General features: G+C 45.6%; 1 long non-coding RNA gene across 1 annotated transcript; it reads right to left on the bottom strand.

Moving 5' to 3' along the window:
- Nucleotides 1-1,433: 1,433 nt before the first annotated feature.
- On the bottom strand, nucleotides 1,434-1,792 carry LOC125289285. The gene is made up of 3 exons (XR_007192614.1): nucleotides 1,701-1,792; nucleotides 1,541-1,614; nucleotides 1,434-1,444 (listed from the first exon to the last, which is right to left on the bottom strand). It is a non-coding gene; the product is annotated as an uncharacterized LOC125289285 (long non-coding RNA).
- Between the last annotated feature and the right edge of the window lie 16,853 nt (nucleotides 1,793-18,645).

The following is an 18,645-nucleotide window of genomic DNA, read 5'->3' as shown; positions in this document are numbered from 1 at the left end:
TATGTTTGTTTACACCGAATACAAGCTGAAGTGCAAAACGAAAGTAGGCCTAACGTTTGCCTACTGCCCCCATCAATGCAGATATTTCAAATTAAAACTAAAAGTATAAAACATACATCCTTGATTAGCCTATGTTGGGTTTTGTGGAAGAGAAAATGGACTGTTTTAGTAGTAGTAGTATATTAGGCAGTATGCAGTCAGATAGGTCACCATGGGCATATTTGGATTAGCTATAGATGGATTCACAAATAAATAAATTAGCCTACATTTGGCAGGATACTTGATATAGGGCCTACAGACTAAATGCAAATATGGCAATGCATTATATTATTTTACATTAACAAAATGTAGGAAAATAGAACAGACTGAAAATAAAGTAGGCACTGATCTTTAAAATCCTGTTTCCTGTAGCCTAAATGTTGTCAGTCATTCTTAATATTCACAATTGGTGCACTGGCATGTTTAACTGTTAGCTGCAGTATAATGTTAGATTATGTGTAAGTTAAGTACAGAACTGACTGTGCTCCCAAATTTTTGTCTGTGCTCCTAAATGTTTTAACTTGGGCGCACAAGTGCTCCTGAATTTTTTTTTTAGTGTAGAGCCCTGCTGTATAAAATAACGTTAATGTTTGCTCACACCACGTTTTGCTCGAAAGCTGCACAGATCCGCCCACTCCATTTCAAATTCAAACAACCATGTTATTGGTCAACTGGACTGCCTACATTTAACTGTGTTGCCTATAAATTTAACAAAATGCCACATTCATCCTCTCACAAACGTATAGGCTACTACCTTGCTAAGACACAAAATCAACAAAAGAAAAAATATTATTTGATGACCAAAACTGATAGATCAGTGTGTCTAGGCTAGGTTATTGCACATTGCCATCCATGCGGCTGACATATCAGGCCTAAAAGCTACACACATTAGTATTTCATTAAAGGTGAGATGACTATGAAACTATGCAAACAATGTATTAGGCCTACCAAAAAAATATACTTTCCATAAGTAGACTATATTACAATTCTAAGTATTAGCAATTTAATACACTTAAACTAAATAAACTTCTTTACCATTTAAAATACACTAACAACAAAGTACACTTTTAAAAAGTACATTACAAAAACACTTTGAATATTGCACAATAAGTATATTTAATTTTAGTACACTGAAGTTGAACTTAATAACATCTACTTTGAAGTATACTTTCTAAAAGTACACATTAAACATACTTTACATAAAGTACAAAAAGTGTAAGCATACTTGCTTTATACTTCATGTACTTTAATCATATTTCTAACACACTAAAGTATACTACTTTTTTACCTGGGGGAACAATGTACAACATGGTTTTCCCCCCTCCAGACGCGCTTCTGATGGTACTTCCTGTGTATCCCTCAGATTCAGGGGGTACTACAGATAGATGCCTTCGTCCATTTCCACCTGTTCAAGAATGATAAATGCTGTGAGAAATATTCCACAACAATTTCAAAGATTACATCAAAATATGTTTGAGTTTCTATTAACTGATATTCATACCAGCTGCTTTGTACAAGAGCCAGCCTCCTGTGATTGTTTTCATTGTAGGAAAGGCATTCAAATAAGGTGGAGACCTAAAAAATATGAGCATTATGGATTGAAGTGCGATAGACAAGGTCCATTTCCTGATGAGGGACTTCTGTAAAAATAAAAATCTTACCTCTGAGTCAAGCGCGCCAGAAGCACCGGTGCAGGGGGTGCACCCCCACTTTTCGGGGGTAAAAAAAAGGGCAGTTGTTGACCACGACACCGACACGGCATCGCGCAGTGGTTCACAGATGGGGGTACATGAAGGCACTCCAGGGGATACGTGAGATTTCAACCCTTTCGAAGCCGATTGACGCAAAGTGCGTCAAAAAACACACCCTTTCTTCTCTGTTTCATTGCTCCGCAACTGTTCATAGCAGCGAGAAGCCTTTATTGCGACAGCAGAAGTGGGGCTTTCCAACGAGATCACGCACTTGTCTGTACGTTAAAGTATGAAGATTAAACAAATCATGAAATTAAATCAAATTGGCATCATATTTACAGTCTCTGCGTTCACCTGCGCACCCATTACTCTCGTTTGAATTACTCGCAAACCCGTGAACGCATAGATATGGCAGGCATATCAGATGAAAGAGGAGACACAGAGCTATCATTTGATACCAAGTACATCATACCTGTCAACATTTAGCTTTCCATTTAGCAGTTTTCGGGGGAGGGGGCAGGGGGGGGTCAGTGTTTATACCAGATCTGTGTTTGCATATTTAATACGTTTCATACACGTGTTTTAACACTGCATTTCGGTCGTTGCTTTTACCTTACGCATGCCAGTTATGTATCCGCCAGCTGCCTGCCAGTCTACTTCCAAAACTCCAAAGTTGCTTGCTGTCAGATTTGGTTCCGAGGGCACAAGTTCAGTGCATCAACAACACTCAATAACAGTTTATGTGATGTGTTAATCAATTAAATTCCCAACAATTTCACAACAGCTAGTTCAGGAGTAGGCCATTCAACTAGCCCGCTTGCTTACGACGAGACTCAGGCTGCGCAGTAAGTGATCGTGTATGTGTAGGGTGTATTTCATACACAATCTGGCAACCTGAATGGATCAATGATTTTAAAATGAAGTTTGATGGCCATGCAAATTACGGGAGTTTTCCGGGAGAAATAACAAAACAGGAGGGTGTGGGGGAAACCCTTGAAATACGGGAGAAACCCGGGAAAACGGGAGTGTTGACAGGTATGAAGTACATCCTTCTGGGTTATAAAACAGACGAAGTGACAGCAAAATAATAACTTCATATAGCTCGACTTACCTCACGTTTTCTCTGTTTTTGTAGCAAAGCATGTTTATAATCCAACGCTATTGTGTGTTTCTCTATGGCAAAGAATGTTCATAATCCGGTTTTGAGATCCTAGCAAATTCCTGCATGGCATTCAATTCAAGGCTCACATTGCATCCCAATTTTTCCCAAAGAAACACCTTTTTTCTCTTTACTTTGTTCATGGCAATGCAGTAAAAAGTTGTAGAGAATAATGAGTGCAGACAGGCACACACAGGCTTACACGTAAACTCGGTTCAAGTCAGGTCAGTTCGTTTTACAGATATGGAGCGCAGAAAGGTCATTTTAATCACTAATTAATGTATAACATGATTACAGTCAAACACAAAGGGAACAGGCACCGTTGGGTAACTAATTCTAGTGTCGTTTTCTTACGGGGATAAACAGTGACAGGTTACCGGGGGACCTTTTACGATAACCTTCAAAATGTAGGAAGTAGGTTACGTGCAGATCTTTTCATCACAGTCATTGACAAGGCTTGGCTGCGTGCACAGGACAGAAAATGGAGATTGTGATCATTATTATTGTAGGCTATAGACTACCTCCTTTATTCCTTGAATGGAAATTCAGGTTATGCTGGTGTGTCTGTGTCTGTCAATATCAGGCGCAGTTTATTTTAGCAGGTTATTCATTTAGAACTTGTAGCCTAGACTAAATCACTCTGTGCGTAAAAAGACGCTACTTGCAGTCCAATCAGCTTGAATGAAACCACCCGAAATCACTACACAGCACCTAACATAATGGCATAATAATATTTTTTGTTAGACTTTTTTAAAAATTATTATTAGACTATCTTATATCTTAATATCCCATGTGAAAACGTGTGTGAATATTTGGCCTCTGGAATTTTCAATATTGTCTCGGGAAACCCAGCCCGAAACCAGCTTTTTTTTTTGCACCCCCACTTTCAAATAGGCCTGTCAAACTCGATTCCTTTTAAGGATCCGGGTTATTCTGAGTCACTCACTAAAGTGATCCGGGTTGAACGAGTCACTTGAGTCACTTGAGTCAGTATTGCTAAATCGCAAAGAAATTTAGTCCTACGTTCAAGCAGTGCCGTGGGGTGCTTCATTTCGTTAAGTGCCTTCTCATGTTGGATGTGGATCCTCCATGATTTGAAACCAGGTTTTTGCAGCACTTGCATTTAGCCTTTAGAGTTTTGCTCTCCTGGTCAAAGTGCATCCACACATTGTTCATCTTTTTGGTGCTCATGTTCAGAAACTTTGATCTTATTGACAGAGAGGGTAGCCTATATTATAATAATTAATTATTTGTTGTTGTTTTGTTAACAATAGAAAAGTTTGCCTAGGTCTAATGCTACTCTGCTACAATGTTTATTACCACTACTACTAATAGTAGGCTACTAGGAATCTATTCTAATAAGTATTATAGGCTGCTAATACTAGGCAACTAATATTACTATTAATCATAGCTATACTGTTAGGTACCCTAATATAATATCATATAATATAATATAATATAAAATAGCCTAATATAATAGCATCAAAACCTCCACCCACTCACGGGAAAGAAAGCAGTTTGAGCCAGACTGTTTATTTATTGTCTTAACCTAGTCTAAGCAATTGACTTTCAATGTAGACATAGAAACAGGAACGTAGAAATGCCCTGCAGTGAATAAATTATTATTATTGTTATTATTATTATTATTATTACTATTATTACTACTACTACTACTACTACTATTCTCATTAGGCCTATTATTATTATCACCTTGACACGAGTAGAAACTAGGCTACTCGCTCGTCTACAGATCCACTCATGTAGCCGGCTGATTCGACTGACTCGCACTCATAACATAACGTAACCGTTCCGCCCGGCTGATCCAAATGACCCAGGTAGGCTAGCCTACTCAAGCAACTCCATACAGAGCTTGCAATGTTTCGGACTGTCTTCGCGACCTAATTGCATTTTAAAGTAGGCTATGCGTGCAGAATATATGTTATTTCAGAAGTGAACGCATGGCTTTTGTTGTGGATTTTCTTTTAACCTTGACGAGGAGTTACTCGCTCCTCTAAAGATCCACTCATGACAACGTAGCCGGCTGATTCGGGTTGACTCTCGCACTCATAACAACAACGTAACCGGGCCGCCTGGCTGATCCGACTGACCCAGGTAGGCTAGCCTACTCTCCATACAAAGCTTGCAATGTTTCGGACTGTCTTCGCGACCTAATTGCATTTTAAAGTAGGCTATGCGTGCAGAACATATGTTATTTCAGAAGTGAAAGCATGGCTTTTGTTGTGGATTTGCTTTTCACCTTGACGAGGAGTTACTCGCTCCTCTAAAGATCCACTCATGACAACGTAGCCGGCTAATTCGGCTGACTCGCACTCATAACAAGATAACGTAACCGCCCGCCCGTGGTGATCCGACTGACTCAGGTAGCCTACTCAAGCAACTCCATACAGAGCTTGCAATGTTTCGGACTGTCTTTGCGACCTAATTGCATTTTATAGTAGGCTATGCGTGCAGAACATATGTTATTTCAGAAGTGAAAGCATGGCTTTTGTTGTGGATTTGTTTTTCACCTTGACGAGGAGTTACTCGCTGCTCTAAAGATCCACTCATGACAACGTAGCCGGCTGATTCAGCTGACTCGCACTCATAACAACGTAACCGGTCCGCCCGGCTGATTCGACTGACCCAGGTAGATACTCAAGCAGCTCCATGAACGTGCAGTTCGGACTGTCTGCATGACCTAATTGCATTTTAATAGGCTACATCTATACACCAAATCTAATTATGTCTAGGCTACATGCAGAACATTGAATGCTATTTCAGAAGTGGAAAAATGGCTTTTGTTGTGGAATTGCTTTTCACCTCGAGGAGGAGCTACTCGCTCTCGCAGGTCCACTCATGACAACGTAGCCGGCTGATTCGACTGACTCTGTCAGACACCAAACAGGACGAGGACCACAAAAGCGTCACGTTAGAATGTTTATTTAAGGGTTGGGGGTTACAGGGGTTCCGGGAGTTCCAAGAGTCTGCGTGTTCCCCCAATAGCCGAGCAGCAATGGCAGGAGCTGGATGATCCAGGAAGTCCTGGGGGAAACACACACACACACAACAGCAATTGAAACGAAGCAGCAGTACAGTCAAGGGCTAGGCTGTATTAAGTAGAAGAGAGGGGAAGGCAGGTCAAGATTACGGGGCTGGAGATCAAAGAGGTAGTCGAGCGGGTCTGGGTTCACAGGCAAAGAGTCAGAGCCGTTTTCCAAGACAGGCAGGTAACTGGTGTGGGTTTGCAGACGATCTGACAAATGTGGACTGAAAAGCAAGGCTTTAAATACAGGGCATGATGAGTGGTGAATGCAGTGCAGCTGGTAGGTAAACGAGGGTGAGGCAGAGCAGAGCAGGAACAGGTGGAGGTCATCAGGCTTTAATCAGCTGCGGGTTACCAGGCAGAGAGAGCTCATGACAGAACCCCCCTAAGGGGCGGCCCCAGAAGTCCCCAAGAGTGACACCACGCCGGGGGGGCGGAGGGGAGCCGGTGGAGGCTAGAATTCCTCCGAAATGGTCCGGTGAACATCCTCATCCTCGGAGGGAGCTGGAGGGTCGTGGACAGAAGACGGGACAGGTACCGAGACAGGGTCAGGGTCAGGCACAGGACAGGAAGCCAGGCGGGCAGGACGGTTAGGGACCCCTCTGGGGCGGCCCCTACGGATTGCAGGTTGATCAGGATGCAGACGGTGGAAGTCGGCGATGAGTGTCCGGTCCACAATCCGACTGGCTGGCACCCAGGTTCTCTCCTCAGGTCCATAGCCCTCCCAGTCGACGAGATACTGGAGGCCCCTACCTCGCCGTCTGGACCGAAGCAGGCGTCGAACGGTGTACACCAGCCCACCGTCAACGAGGCGAGGAGGAGGAGGAGGAAGCGGCACGGGGACCAGCGGGCTTTCATGCATCGGCTTGACTTTCGAAACATGGAAAGTAGGGTGCACCCTCATGGAGGTTGGCAACTGGAGCCGGACTGCGGTTGGGCTGATGACCCTCTGGATAGGGAACGGGCCGAGGAATCGAGGTGCCAGTTTACGCGATTCCACCCGCAGTGGGAGATCCTTGGCTGACAGCCACACCTTCTGGCCAACACGGTAGGCGGGTGCCGGCGATCTTCGGCGGTTAGCCCCAGTGGCATAGCTGACAGCTGACTTGAGTAGCGTGGCACGAGCTTGTGACCAGGTACGACGGCAACGGCGGGCATAGGCGAGGGCAGACGGGCAGGACACATCTCCCTCCTGGCTGGGGAACAGGGGGGGCTGGTAGCCATACACACACTGGAAAGGTGACATACCAGTGGCAGAGCAGGTGAGGGAGTTGTGAGCATACTCTATCCACGTCAGTTGTTGTGCCCAAGCCTGGGGTTTTGCGAAAACCATGCACCGCAGCGCCTTCTCCAGCTCCTGGTTTGCCCGCCGGATTGACCATTGGACTGGGGTGGAACCCAGAGGTGAGACTCACTGTGGCCCCTAGAAGGCAGCAGAACTCCTTCCAGAATGTGGAGGTGAATTATGGACCTCGGTCAGAGACAACATCCCTGGGCAGCCCGTGTAGACGGAAGACATGATCAAGAACAGCCTGGGCAGTCTCTCTGGCAGATGGCAGTTTAGGGAGGGGAATGAAGTGTGCCATCTTGCTGAACCGGTCAACCACAGTGAGAATGACCGTCATCCCACCTGATGGTGGGAGGCCAGTTACAAAGTCCAAGGAGACGTGGGACCAGGGTCGTGTGGGCACAGGCAAGGGCTGGAGTAAACCAGCGGGGGGCCGAGTGGAGGACTTGTTCTGATTGCAGGTGGGGCAGGCACGGACGAATTCTCGGACATCCCTTCTCAAAGCAGACCACCAGAAGCTGGGCAAGGAGATGGCAGGTGGGGCGGAGCCCGGTGGCAGGCAAGGCGGGAGTTGTGTCCCCACTGTATGACCCGGGACCTCAAATTCTCTGGGACAAAGAGACGACCGTCTGGGCATGCACTGGGACTGGGATGGTCACGGAGGGCCTCCTGAATTTCCTCCTCGATATCCCAGGTCAGGGCAGCTACGACGCAGGGATCGGGCAGAATTGATGCAGGTTCCTGGGAAGGGGCGTCATCCTTATGAAACTGACGGGAGAGAGCGTCCGGCTTGGTGTTCCGAGAACCTGGGCGGTATGACAGGGTGAAGTTGAATCTGGTGAAAAACAAGGCCCAGCGGGACTGTCTGGGATTAAGACGTTTGGCGTTGCGGATGTATTCAAGGTTTTTGTGATCGGTCCAGACCAGGAACGGAACTGTGGACCCCTCCAGCCAGTGACGCCACTCCTCCAGGGCAAGCTTGACTGCCAACAGCTCGCGGTCTCCAACATCATAATTGTGCTCTGCAGGTGAAAGCCGGCGAGAGAAAAATGCACAGGGGTGCAACTTGTTGTCCTCCTCTGCCCGTTGAGAGAGTATGGCCCCGACTCCCACGTCCGAGGCATCCACCTCGACAACGAACTGCCGGTCTGAATCCGGCATCTGGAGGATGGGGGCAGTGGTGAACCGGGCCTTGAGGGTATGAAAGGCTGTGTTGGCCTCTGGGGTCCAGGAAAAGGGGTGTTTGATGCTGGTCAGAGCTGTGAGGGGAGCGGCGACGGAGCTGTAGTTCCGGATGAATCTCCGGTAGAAATTGGCAAACCCGAGGAATTGCTGCAACTTCTTCCTATTCCCCGGAACTGGCCAGGAGGTAACTGCCGAGACCTTTGCGGGGTCCATCTGGATATTGCCTTCAGCGACAATGTATCCCAGGAACGACACAGTCTGAGCGTGGAACTCGCATTTCTCCGCTTTGACATAAAGGGAGTTCTCCAGGAGCCGTTGAAGAACCAGCTGGACATGACGAGTGTGTTCGGACAGAGTTCTGGAGAAAATTAAGATGTCGTCCAGGTACACGAAGACAAATTTATTCAGCATGTCCCGCAGCACATCATTCACCAGCGCCTGGAATACCGCTGGGGCGTTGGTGAGGCCAAATGGCATTACCAGGTACTCATAATGGCCGGTGTGGGTGTTGAATGCAGTCTTCCACTCGTCACCCTCCCTTACTCGGACTAGGTGGTAAGCATTTCTAAGGTCCAGTTTGGTGAAAATAGTGGATCCCTGGAGCAACTCAAAAGCAGAGGTGAAGAGAACCATCTTTCTTTCCCACAAAGAAGAACCCGGCACCAGCTGGCGAGGAAGACGGGCGGATGAGTCCAGCTGCCAGGGAGTCCCTGATGTAATCCTCCATAGTTTTTCTTTCAGGAGGGGATAGTGAGTAGAGGTGACCTTTGGGTGGAGCAGTCCCAGGGAGGAGATCAATGGCACAGTCGTACGGACGGTGTGGGGGCAGAGATGTGGCTTTGGTCTTGTTGAACACCTCTCGGAGGCCATGGTAACATTCAGGGACATTAGAAATGTCGGGGGCAGTGCTGGGGGGTACTGAGCCGGGGGGCAGCGAGGCAGCACGCAAACAGGTCAGGTGGCAGGCATTTCCCCACTCTTTCACAGTTCGAGGCCCAATCGAGGTGAGGATTGTGGGGACGGAGCCAAGGGTAGCCCAGGATTAGGGGGTTGGCCTGGGGAGCTGAGCAGGTGGAAGCGGATGGTCTCTCGGTGGTTTCCTGACACCATCATTGAGATGGGGGCTGTGATGCTGGTAACTGTGCCAATTACGTGACCGTCCAGGGCCCGGGCTGGAACAGGAGTGGACAAGCGATGGCTTTCCAAGCCCAGCTGACGAGCAAGTCCTGTGTCAATAATGTTTGCTTCTGCGCCAGAGTCCACCAGGGCTGCCAGGGTGTGGGTGGAATCAGACAGGTAAAGACAGACTTGGATGAGGGGTTTACGGCTGATGGAGGGCGGAATGTTCATTGAGCTCATCCGGATTCCTCCTACATCTGGTGAGCTCCGGCCTTTTGCTGGACAGGTGGCGACTCGATGACCATCACCACCACAGTACAGGCACAAGTTGGAGGTGATGCGTCGCTGGCGCTCTGCAGGGGTTAGGGAGGCGCGGCCGATCTCCATCGGTTCAGACTGGTTAGACGGTGTGGCAGGTGCGGACAGAAGGGCAGTTGGGACACTCCGTGTGCTGGTGGATGGACTCTGGCGCCCTCTCTCTTGACGACGGACCTGGATCCTGCGGTCGATGCGGACAGCCAGAGCAATGGCTTCATCAAGAGTGGGGGGTTGATCATGGGAGACCAGCTCGTCCTTTATGTAGTCCGTCAGGCTGTGGAGGAAGGCATCCACCAATGCTTCCATGTTCCAGGAGCTCCGACTTGCCACAGTTCGGAAGTCAATGGAGTAATCCGCAACAGTCCTTCTGCCTTGGCGAATACTCATCAGGGTCCGAGATGCCTCGGCTGTGGTGGATTCCAAATCGAATACCTTGAGCATCTCCTCTGCGAATAGGTTGAAGGTTGCACATGCTGGGGTCTGGCGCTCGAACTCCGCCGTTCCCCAGAGTCGAGCTCGGCCCGTCAGGTGAGTGATCACGTAACCGACCCTCGCCCCTTCAGTGGCAAAAGTCCTGGGTTGCAGGGTAAACTGGACCGCGGCAGCTTCGTCAGGAACGCCCGCACTGGGTTGGGTCGCCGCTGAACCGCTCTGGGTTGCCGATCCTGGGTTCTGGGGCTCCGGCAGCCACGGCAGCAGTGGACTGGGCAGGAGACTTCGGGTGCTGGGCGTGTGAGCAGGCTGGCTGGGGCTGGGCCGGTGGGAGCAGGCAGAGGAGAAAGGTTGGTGAGAAGTTGAATGATCATTGCAAGTTGTTGCTGTTGCTGCTGGAACTGCTGAAGCTGTTGGTAGGCGGCTTGAAGTAGGGAGGCAGTGTCAGCAGTGTTGCGGTTTGCCTCTCTCTCAGTCTCTTCCAGGCGTTGCATGGCGGTGGGTGGTTCTGGTTCGTCGGTTTCCATGCTGGTTCGACCGTCGCGCTGGGTCCATGTTTGGTCAGATCGCACTGTCAGACACCAAACAGGACGAGGACCACAAAAGCCGCCAATGTTAGAATGTTTATTTAAGGGTTGGGGGTTACAGGGGTTCCGGGAGTTCCAAGAGTCTGCGTGTGTGTGTTCCCCCAATAGCCGAGCAGCAATGGCAGGAGCTGGATGATCCAGGAAGTCCTGGGGAAACACACACACAACAGCAATTGAAACGAAGCAGCAGTACAGTCAAGGGCTAGGCTGTATTCGTAGAAGAGAGACGGAAGGCAGGTCAAGATTACCGGGGCTGGAGATCAAAGAGGTAGTCGAGCGGGTCTGGGTTCACAGGCAAAGAGTCAGAGCCGTTTTCCAAGACAGGCAGGTAACTGGTGTGGGTTTGCAGACGATCTGACAAATGTGGACTGAAAAGCAAGGCTTTAAATACAGGGCATGATGAGTGGTGAATGCAGTGCAGCTGGTAGGTAAACGAGGGTGAGGCAGAGCAGAGCAGGAACAGGTGGAGGTCATCAGGCTTTAATCAGCGCGGGTTACCAGGCAGAGAGAGAGCTCATGACAGACTCGTACTCAACGTAGCCTAACCGGCCGGCTGATCCGACTAACCCGGATTGCTACTCAGCCGCTCCAATCTGAGTCCCATGGTCTGTGAGTCTGCAATGTTTCCGGCTCTGCGGGAATTTAACCAGTTATCTCGGACTGCCTGCTCACTCAGTCGCTTGAGTTGATTTGTGGAGTTGTGGTTGCCTACGAAATTGTTACATTTTTGGCAGCTACGATGGCTAGGGATAGGAGGCTAGCTAATGTTGCAAGAGGTTTGTGTGTGGCGCTGTTTATCGTTTTAGATTGAATTGTAATAGGACTCAACTGATCCGAGTTAATGATACTAGAGACTCGCGACTCATGGGTTAATTTAAAGAAACGGGTGAAAGATCCGAGTGAATCACGACTTAAACACCTTTACTTTCAAACTCGTTCCGGCGCCGCTGCTCTGAGTGAGCCATGTCATCACCCATTAAGAGTGTTCTTTTACCGAGACCTGCCTGCATATGTTGTAGGTCTTGCTCTGCTGAGGGGGTCATGTCAGAGTTTTTGCGTAAAAGAAATACAGAAAAGTTAAAAGGCCTCCAGACTTTGGCCACCTTTTCCGTTTGAAAAATCCTGGGAAAGACCTGTAAGCAATGTTGAGTAAATAAATAATATTCTATTTTACTGTATTTATTCTTTACTGCAAATCAGTTATAAAGAACAGATGTGATGTTTTGGAAATATTACAATAATACAGTGTTATACACAAAAGTCAAGTTACATCAGTAGTTTTAGTCAAACAACATTACAAATGTTGCACCTGCTCAACTCATGGTCCAGGCTTGGGCGCTGGCCTGAACACTGACCCTGACTGCTGTCTGTCTGAGGTTTTCCCAATGATGTGTTCAGAATTGCTATGATGTTTTGTATAGCTGCTGTAGCAGTGGCATCAGCAGGGGTAGAATCCTGCTAAAGGGTTAAGTTGGATGTGTAACAACCATGTTTACATTACACAGACACAACAGTAAACTTAATTAATTGACTTATTTACAGGCGCCACTACCTGCCTCATGCAACAGAAATGTTTTAAAAGTGCCTATAAAGGCCTAAACGTTGAGAAAAATGTGTAACATTAGCTATGTTTTGATGACGTTTTGGTAGACCATGCCTTACCTGGGACTGCATCACTAAGGGTCCTGTTGAGGTACTCCCTATAAACAATATGATAATTAGCATAAGTAGTGTTACAGTCAGTTTATCAAAAATGTTCTGGCATGCCTGTGAGCCTCCCGATTCCAAATGACAAATGTCCATGGTTCTTGAAAAAAACTGTAATCTACAGCACACATACCCATAGCCCTGCAAGTTAGGATAATTAGCCTGTTAACAGAGTGACACAGATATGGATAACGTAAAAATACCTTTGCTAGCTAGATGGTAGCAAGTTGGCTACTAGTACGCGTTTATACAGTCTGTTTATGGGGTAAAAGCGAAACGTATGTATCTACTAGCATAGCGGAATCTTACTTTACCATTATTCTTTCATGAGTTCGTCTTGTTCTTCAAGCTAACAAGTTCCTGCTAGAGAAAGTCTGTCTCTCCCCTTCTCTTCACACAACAGCGACTTAACATCATTTAAGTTCTCTGCCCCAAGCTGGCAGTGAGTGTCCATCAAGAATCTTTGGTGTCCATGGTTCTCAACCACGCACACGCACACACACATAGCCTACCCATAGCTACGACGGAGTTTTAAAGTTTTTAGGGCCAAATATGAAAGAAATATTTTTGCTATGATGAGATTAAATCCTACATGTCGACTTTGAAGTCGAAATTTAATCTCGACATTTTGTCTTTATTCTTGACATTCAAAACTAGTTAGTATAGCACTAACCTAGTTGTTGTTAAACCCAATTCTCAAGAACAATTTCACCCTAGGACGTTAGCTGCTAGGCTTCTACTACACAAGGCATTTTGTGAGTCGTCATCCAACGGTTAACGTTAGAGTCTGACTGTCCTGATTCGGTGGCAGCTAACTTTGGAGCAGTCGAGATTACAGTCGAGTTTAATCTCTAATCATGGCAAAACAATGTACCCCTTCGTGTTTGGTCCTAATACTCCGTCTTACATGCAAGTTAGGCTAACAGAGTGACGCAGATATAAATAATGTGAAAATATGTTTGTTAGCAAGTGCTAGATGGATAACGTTAGCAAGTTAGCTAATAGTAAGCGTTTTATAACGTTACAGTCTGTTTATGAGGTAAAAGCTAAATTTACATAGCTACTAGCAGAGCTGAGTCTTACTTTTCCATTAACACAACAAATCAGCAAACGGTCTAGACAACAAATACAGCCAATACTTACACTTTTTCTTGCACTTACACTTACACTTAAGTTCGTTGTTCTTAAGTTCGTTGTTCTTACCACCAAAACGACAGCAGTCATCTTCCGAGGCAAGTTGTAGTTCAGCTGTCAGTCAAAACGCATCAGCCAATAGGAATGCACTCCAGAGAAACCCACCTACATGTGAACTTGTGCCAGAATCCCTTACGAAAAAACAGGCAGCGCAAACGCGAGAGACAGAATCGCAACTGTAAAGCCAGCAAAAAAACGAATGTTGTCACCAAAAGAGAAGTTATTCAAACAGTTAAAGACAAATTTATTTTGCAACTACACAAATAATTCGTTTTTTAGTTTTTTACTTTGACTTTTTTTTGTTTTAATTTTGTATTTGATATTTTGATTAATTGATTTTTGTTTAAATTTTGAAAAGTATTGTTTGAACATTTTGTCACATATTACACTCCATACGTTAAAGGTGTGAAAGCGGTAAGAGAAAATTCACCAGGCGGTTTCGTATGGACGTAGCCTACCCAGTGGGGCAAAAAGCGATGGTAAAAAAAATATATAATAATATATATTTGGTATATTCTATATGTAGCTACTGTTGTACGTTTCTAAATCATTTCTGCATTTCCTCAATGTTAAATAACATTTGAGAGGACTAACAGGCTAGAGTAGGCACCCTATCTCATAAGATTCCATCATGGAATTTTGACATAGAAAAGGGAGTGGGGGCGCCGTGAGCGCTGAGTGAGCAGGTACGAGTAGTGAGTTTTTGTCTATGGAAAAAGATAGATACAGCAAAAAAAGCTGTCGGGGGCTAAACATAAAAAAAGAAAGAAGGAAAATGAGATGGCATGTCAAGGGATGCGACAGTAGTTAAATAAGTGGATGGTGAAAAGCAACAGGTAGGATTTAAAGTGTGACATCTGTGCTTGGAGGCTTGCAAATATTCATGTTAACAGACTAACTAGCGTATGCTAAGCATATGCCGACTGAAACATAACCTATTCCATTAAGATAGCTAGGTGGCTACCATGCTCATACTGCACTTTTAATGGCAAACTGCAAACAGAAATGTCACACCAGCAACAACTCATTACATGTTTCCATTTCCTAACAATCCTAATATTAATAGCTTAATATTGTGCTGATAATGTGGCAAACAAAGGCTAGAGTTGGATTAGCCTTATCCTTTGTGAGCAACAGCTGGCAAAAGGAAGTTAAAAGAACCGTTTAGACTCTCTTAAAGTGACAATGCACCATTTAACAATACTTCAAGTTGAAATTGGCAGAATTTATTAATTTACACTAATAGTGTAAATTATTGGCCTTTTGTTTTACTTTAGTTGTTTGTGTTTTTTTTTTTTTTTGCCAATTTGTTGTTGCATACCCCTCAAAAAATGGGTAGCTGCGCCCCTGAGCCTACCCTCTATCTCTCTCTCTCTGTCACACACACACACACACCGGTGAGGTCACATTCAATGCAAGCAATTGCCTCTATTAATGAAGTGTCACACAAAGCCACACTCAATGTTATTCAGTAATTCCACAGCCCAGAACCTCCTAGTCCATAGAACCGGGTTTAGGCAAAGGGTCAAGGCTAGTTCAGCCGCAGTGCGTGTCCATTCCACGGAACACCTTTCTTCAGAACCATGAGAGCAGAAAGGGTGAATAGAATCCATGGGCAATACAGTAGTGATACTGTGACGGTCACCGTGATTTTCCATGTCTAGTGAGCCAGCTCTAGCCTGGCGAGCCAGACCCACATTAAAATGTAGGGTCTGGGCACTCACCGTTCGTAGTGCTCAGTCCGCGGGGCGGGATAATCAGTTGTCTTTTTTAAAATTCCCTCTGCACGCAATAGGACGCAATAGGATATTTGTTTGCAAGTAGCAGGGAATTCAAGCCAAACCGTTGCAACTCTGCCATCAATCATTATGTTAAGCCCACCAAACGACTCTATACACGATTTCAATGACCTGATTAAGTTTCGATTTCTGGAGCTCACAAGCCAACGGAGAGTTGCTAGACTAGTCCTGGCAGCAAGGGGCGCGTCTAGATTTCTAGGCTAAGCCAGCTCCACACACAGAGAGACTTCCTGGTTACCATCGGGTATCCTCAACACCTAGCACTCAGTTGGCCTGCGTTCGATTTACCGAACCCGCCATTGTGAGTTTTGTTTTGGATAAAAGTGTCTGGTAAATACCAGTCAACTTTAACATCAGTATTTCAGCCATTGCTTTATAAGACATTTCACACTTGATGAAAATGAATGCATCTACATAACGTCATGCAATTTGTTTGAGGCTGTTCATCTTGAGAGAAAAAATTATGGGAGTTACATAAAGTTTAGATTGCAAACATGAACATTCAGGGACTTGTTGGATTATACAACATGTGATGTGAGAAACATATTTGATCAAATAAATTCCAGAGAGAAGAAGCTGCCTGCTGGTAGTATTTTGAAAAAAAAAAAAAAAAATGCACAAAGGTGTTCAGTCCATTAAAAAACAAGCATTTGCCAGTTGAAACTTTGATTGAATTCCTCAGCTCTGTGAAATGATTAGACCTGGTGCTTGAATTATTTAGCCCACCTGCTAGCCAGACAAGTCAGTCTGCATGCTTAATAAAATTATAGATTTATTATAGAATTGGCCCTCTCTCATCTCTCTCTCTCTCTCTCTCTCTCTCTCTCTCTCTCTCAGTATCTCCAAACTTAAAATAATGGGACTGACTATTCTATTCATCTTATTTCTGTTCAGCTGTAATTTCAACCTCACTGTTAATTGAAAAGCTTTTTCTGGAATCTACCCACCCGTCCATTTGAATTTTAAAGAACAAAAAGAAAGACAATGATTTTTGTTTTCTTTTGTTGAACTTTCCCATAGGCATTATGAAACATTTCCAAGAGTGCTAAGAAAAAGTGAATTTTATTAATTAATTTGGCTGGATACAATAAGCCCCTCTGAGTGTTATTATTATGTGCTGCTGGTAAGTTAGCAAACAGAAATCATTTTATGTTTCTTCTTGTTTCTCATGTAATTCCTCATGAAAAAATAAATAAATAAAATAAATCTTTGCAAGTGTAAATTGCAAAGGGACAAAAACATGTTAATTAAGATTAATTAAGATGTCCACACAATTCATGTCTATGTTGAACATGTGAGAGAGTACCAAGCTTTCATTAAGTGCATTGCTTAATGAAAACATCAAATGGCCTCTGTTTTATGAACACAATTTTTTCCTCTGCCTCATAAACTGATTAATCTCTTAATTTCTCTCCTTTCATGTCCTGTTTTAATCATGACCACGATTATAGCTTCTTACAGCTCGCTTGTACAGTAGCACTTACATAAGTGAATATTATTATACCACTTTTATAACGTATGAGCATAGCCTGTGGTGAACATGATAAACCAGACATCAAGGTCAATATGGCTTCTCCCTTACACCATTGCATACAACTCTCCCGCAAACCCATCACATACCAACCTGCACTCTAATTACCAAGTTTTCAGAGAGAGAGAGAGAGGCAGAGAAACACAAAATGTTTGAAAGGTACTTTGCAGAAAGAAAAAAACCCAAAGTGGGCATGAGCTGCTCTTAGAGAGGTCATGCAAGGGGCCTCCTGTAGTGCTGCAGGGCGAGCGGACAGGAGAGAGTAGGGGGAGGAGAGAGGAGGGAGGAGAGAGTAGGGAGAGGAGAGAGAGGAGGGAGGAGAGAGGAGGGGGAGGAGAGAGAGGAGAGAGGAGAGAAGAGAGAGGAGGGAGGAGGAGAGGAGAGGAGGGAGGAGAGAGGAGGGGGAGGAGAGAAGAGAGAGGAGGGGGAGGAGGGAGGAGAGAGTAGGGGGAGGAGGGAGGAGAGAGGAGGGAGGAGGGGAGGAGAGAGAGGAGGGAGGAGATAGTAGGGAGAGGAGGGAGGAGAGAGTAGGGAGAGGAGAGAGAGGAGGGAGGAGAGAAGAGAGAGGAGAGAGGAGGGGGAGGAGGGAGGAGAGAGGAGGGAGGGAGGTCCAGGGGGAGAGAGGCTCAGCTCCTCAAAGCCAGGCCTCAGGCCTGCTGCTGCTGCTGCTGGCACCCACTCCTGCTTAACGTCCTCCTGACATTGATGAAGTACAGGGGTCTGGGCGCAGGTGCTTGTTAGTCCGCTCACTCGGCGCGTTAGAGGAGCCGACAGCTGACGGACAGTTCGGACGGACTCTCAAATTGGGCCGTGGCGTGCCGGGCCCTGCTCAGTTTCGGTTTGGGTCAGGTTCTGGACCATGAGTCCTCCCCGAGCAGCTTTATTTTGGGGGTCTTAAAAAAGCACAAAGGAACAGAACAGAAAGAGAGGGGAGATTTTAAGACATTGAGAAAAGGTGAGTCTGAAACCGCCTGCTCTCAACTCTCCCCTGTGGTTACCCAGGCTGCTTTTTTTTTCTTTTCTTTTTTTAATTATTTTTATTATTTCCTGGAGTGTCAAAGGCGAGTTTTGCCCTTCCTTCTGTTCCTGCTAGTGAGATAAAGTTTTTTCTCTCAGATCTTGCTTTGACCTTCAGCCCATAAAAGATACAATCTGAAAAGATAAACATTAACTGAACCACCATAACTTATTTCTTCTTTTATGTTTACAGGTCTACATACATGTTTTTACTGTATCACTGTTGTTCCTCAAAAAAATCATTTAATGCCTCATAGCGTCCGCATATTGTTTGCGCTTATATACTAACATAGTCATTAAGGTTAAAGTTGACTGGTAGTTATTCAAAGAGACACAGACTCACAATCGTGGGTTCAGGAAAGCAAACCCAGATCTGCCGATTGTTAGATGGTGGCATTGCCACTGCTCCACATCATCCATGCCAATAGACACGCCTATTGTCCAGTTGCATATCTGTTTTTATCAAATCATTTTCGTTGAGGGTTAAAATAAATGCATTCGCTCCTCTAGTTGACACCAGCCAGTCCTAAAATATC

This window comes from Alosa alosa, chromosome 24 (genome assembly GCF_017589495.1).
Source record: "Alosa alosa isolate M-15738 ecotype Scorff River chromosome 24, AALO_Geno_1.1, whole genome shotgun sequence".
In the NCBI taxonomy this organism is placed as follows: domain Eukaryota; kingdom Metazoa; phylum Chordata; class Actinopteri; order Clupeiformes; family Clupeidae; genus Alosa; species Alosa alosa.
This window is presented reverse-complemented; position numbering and strand designations above follow the sequence as displayed.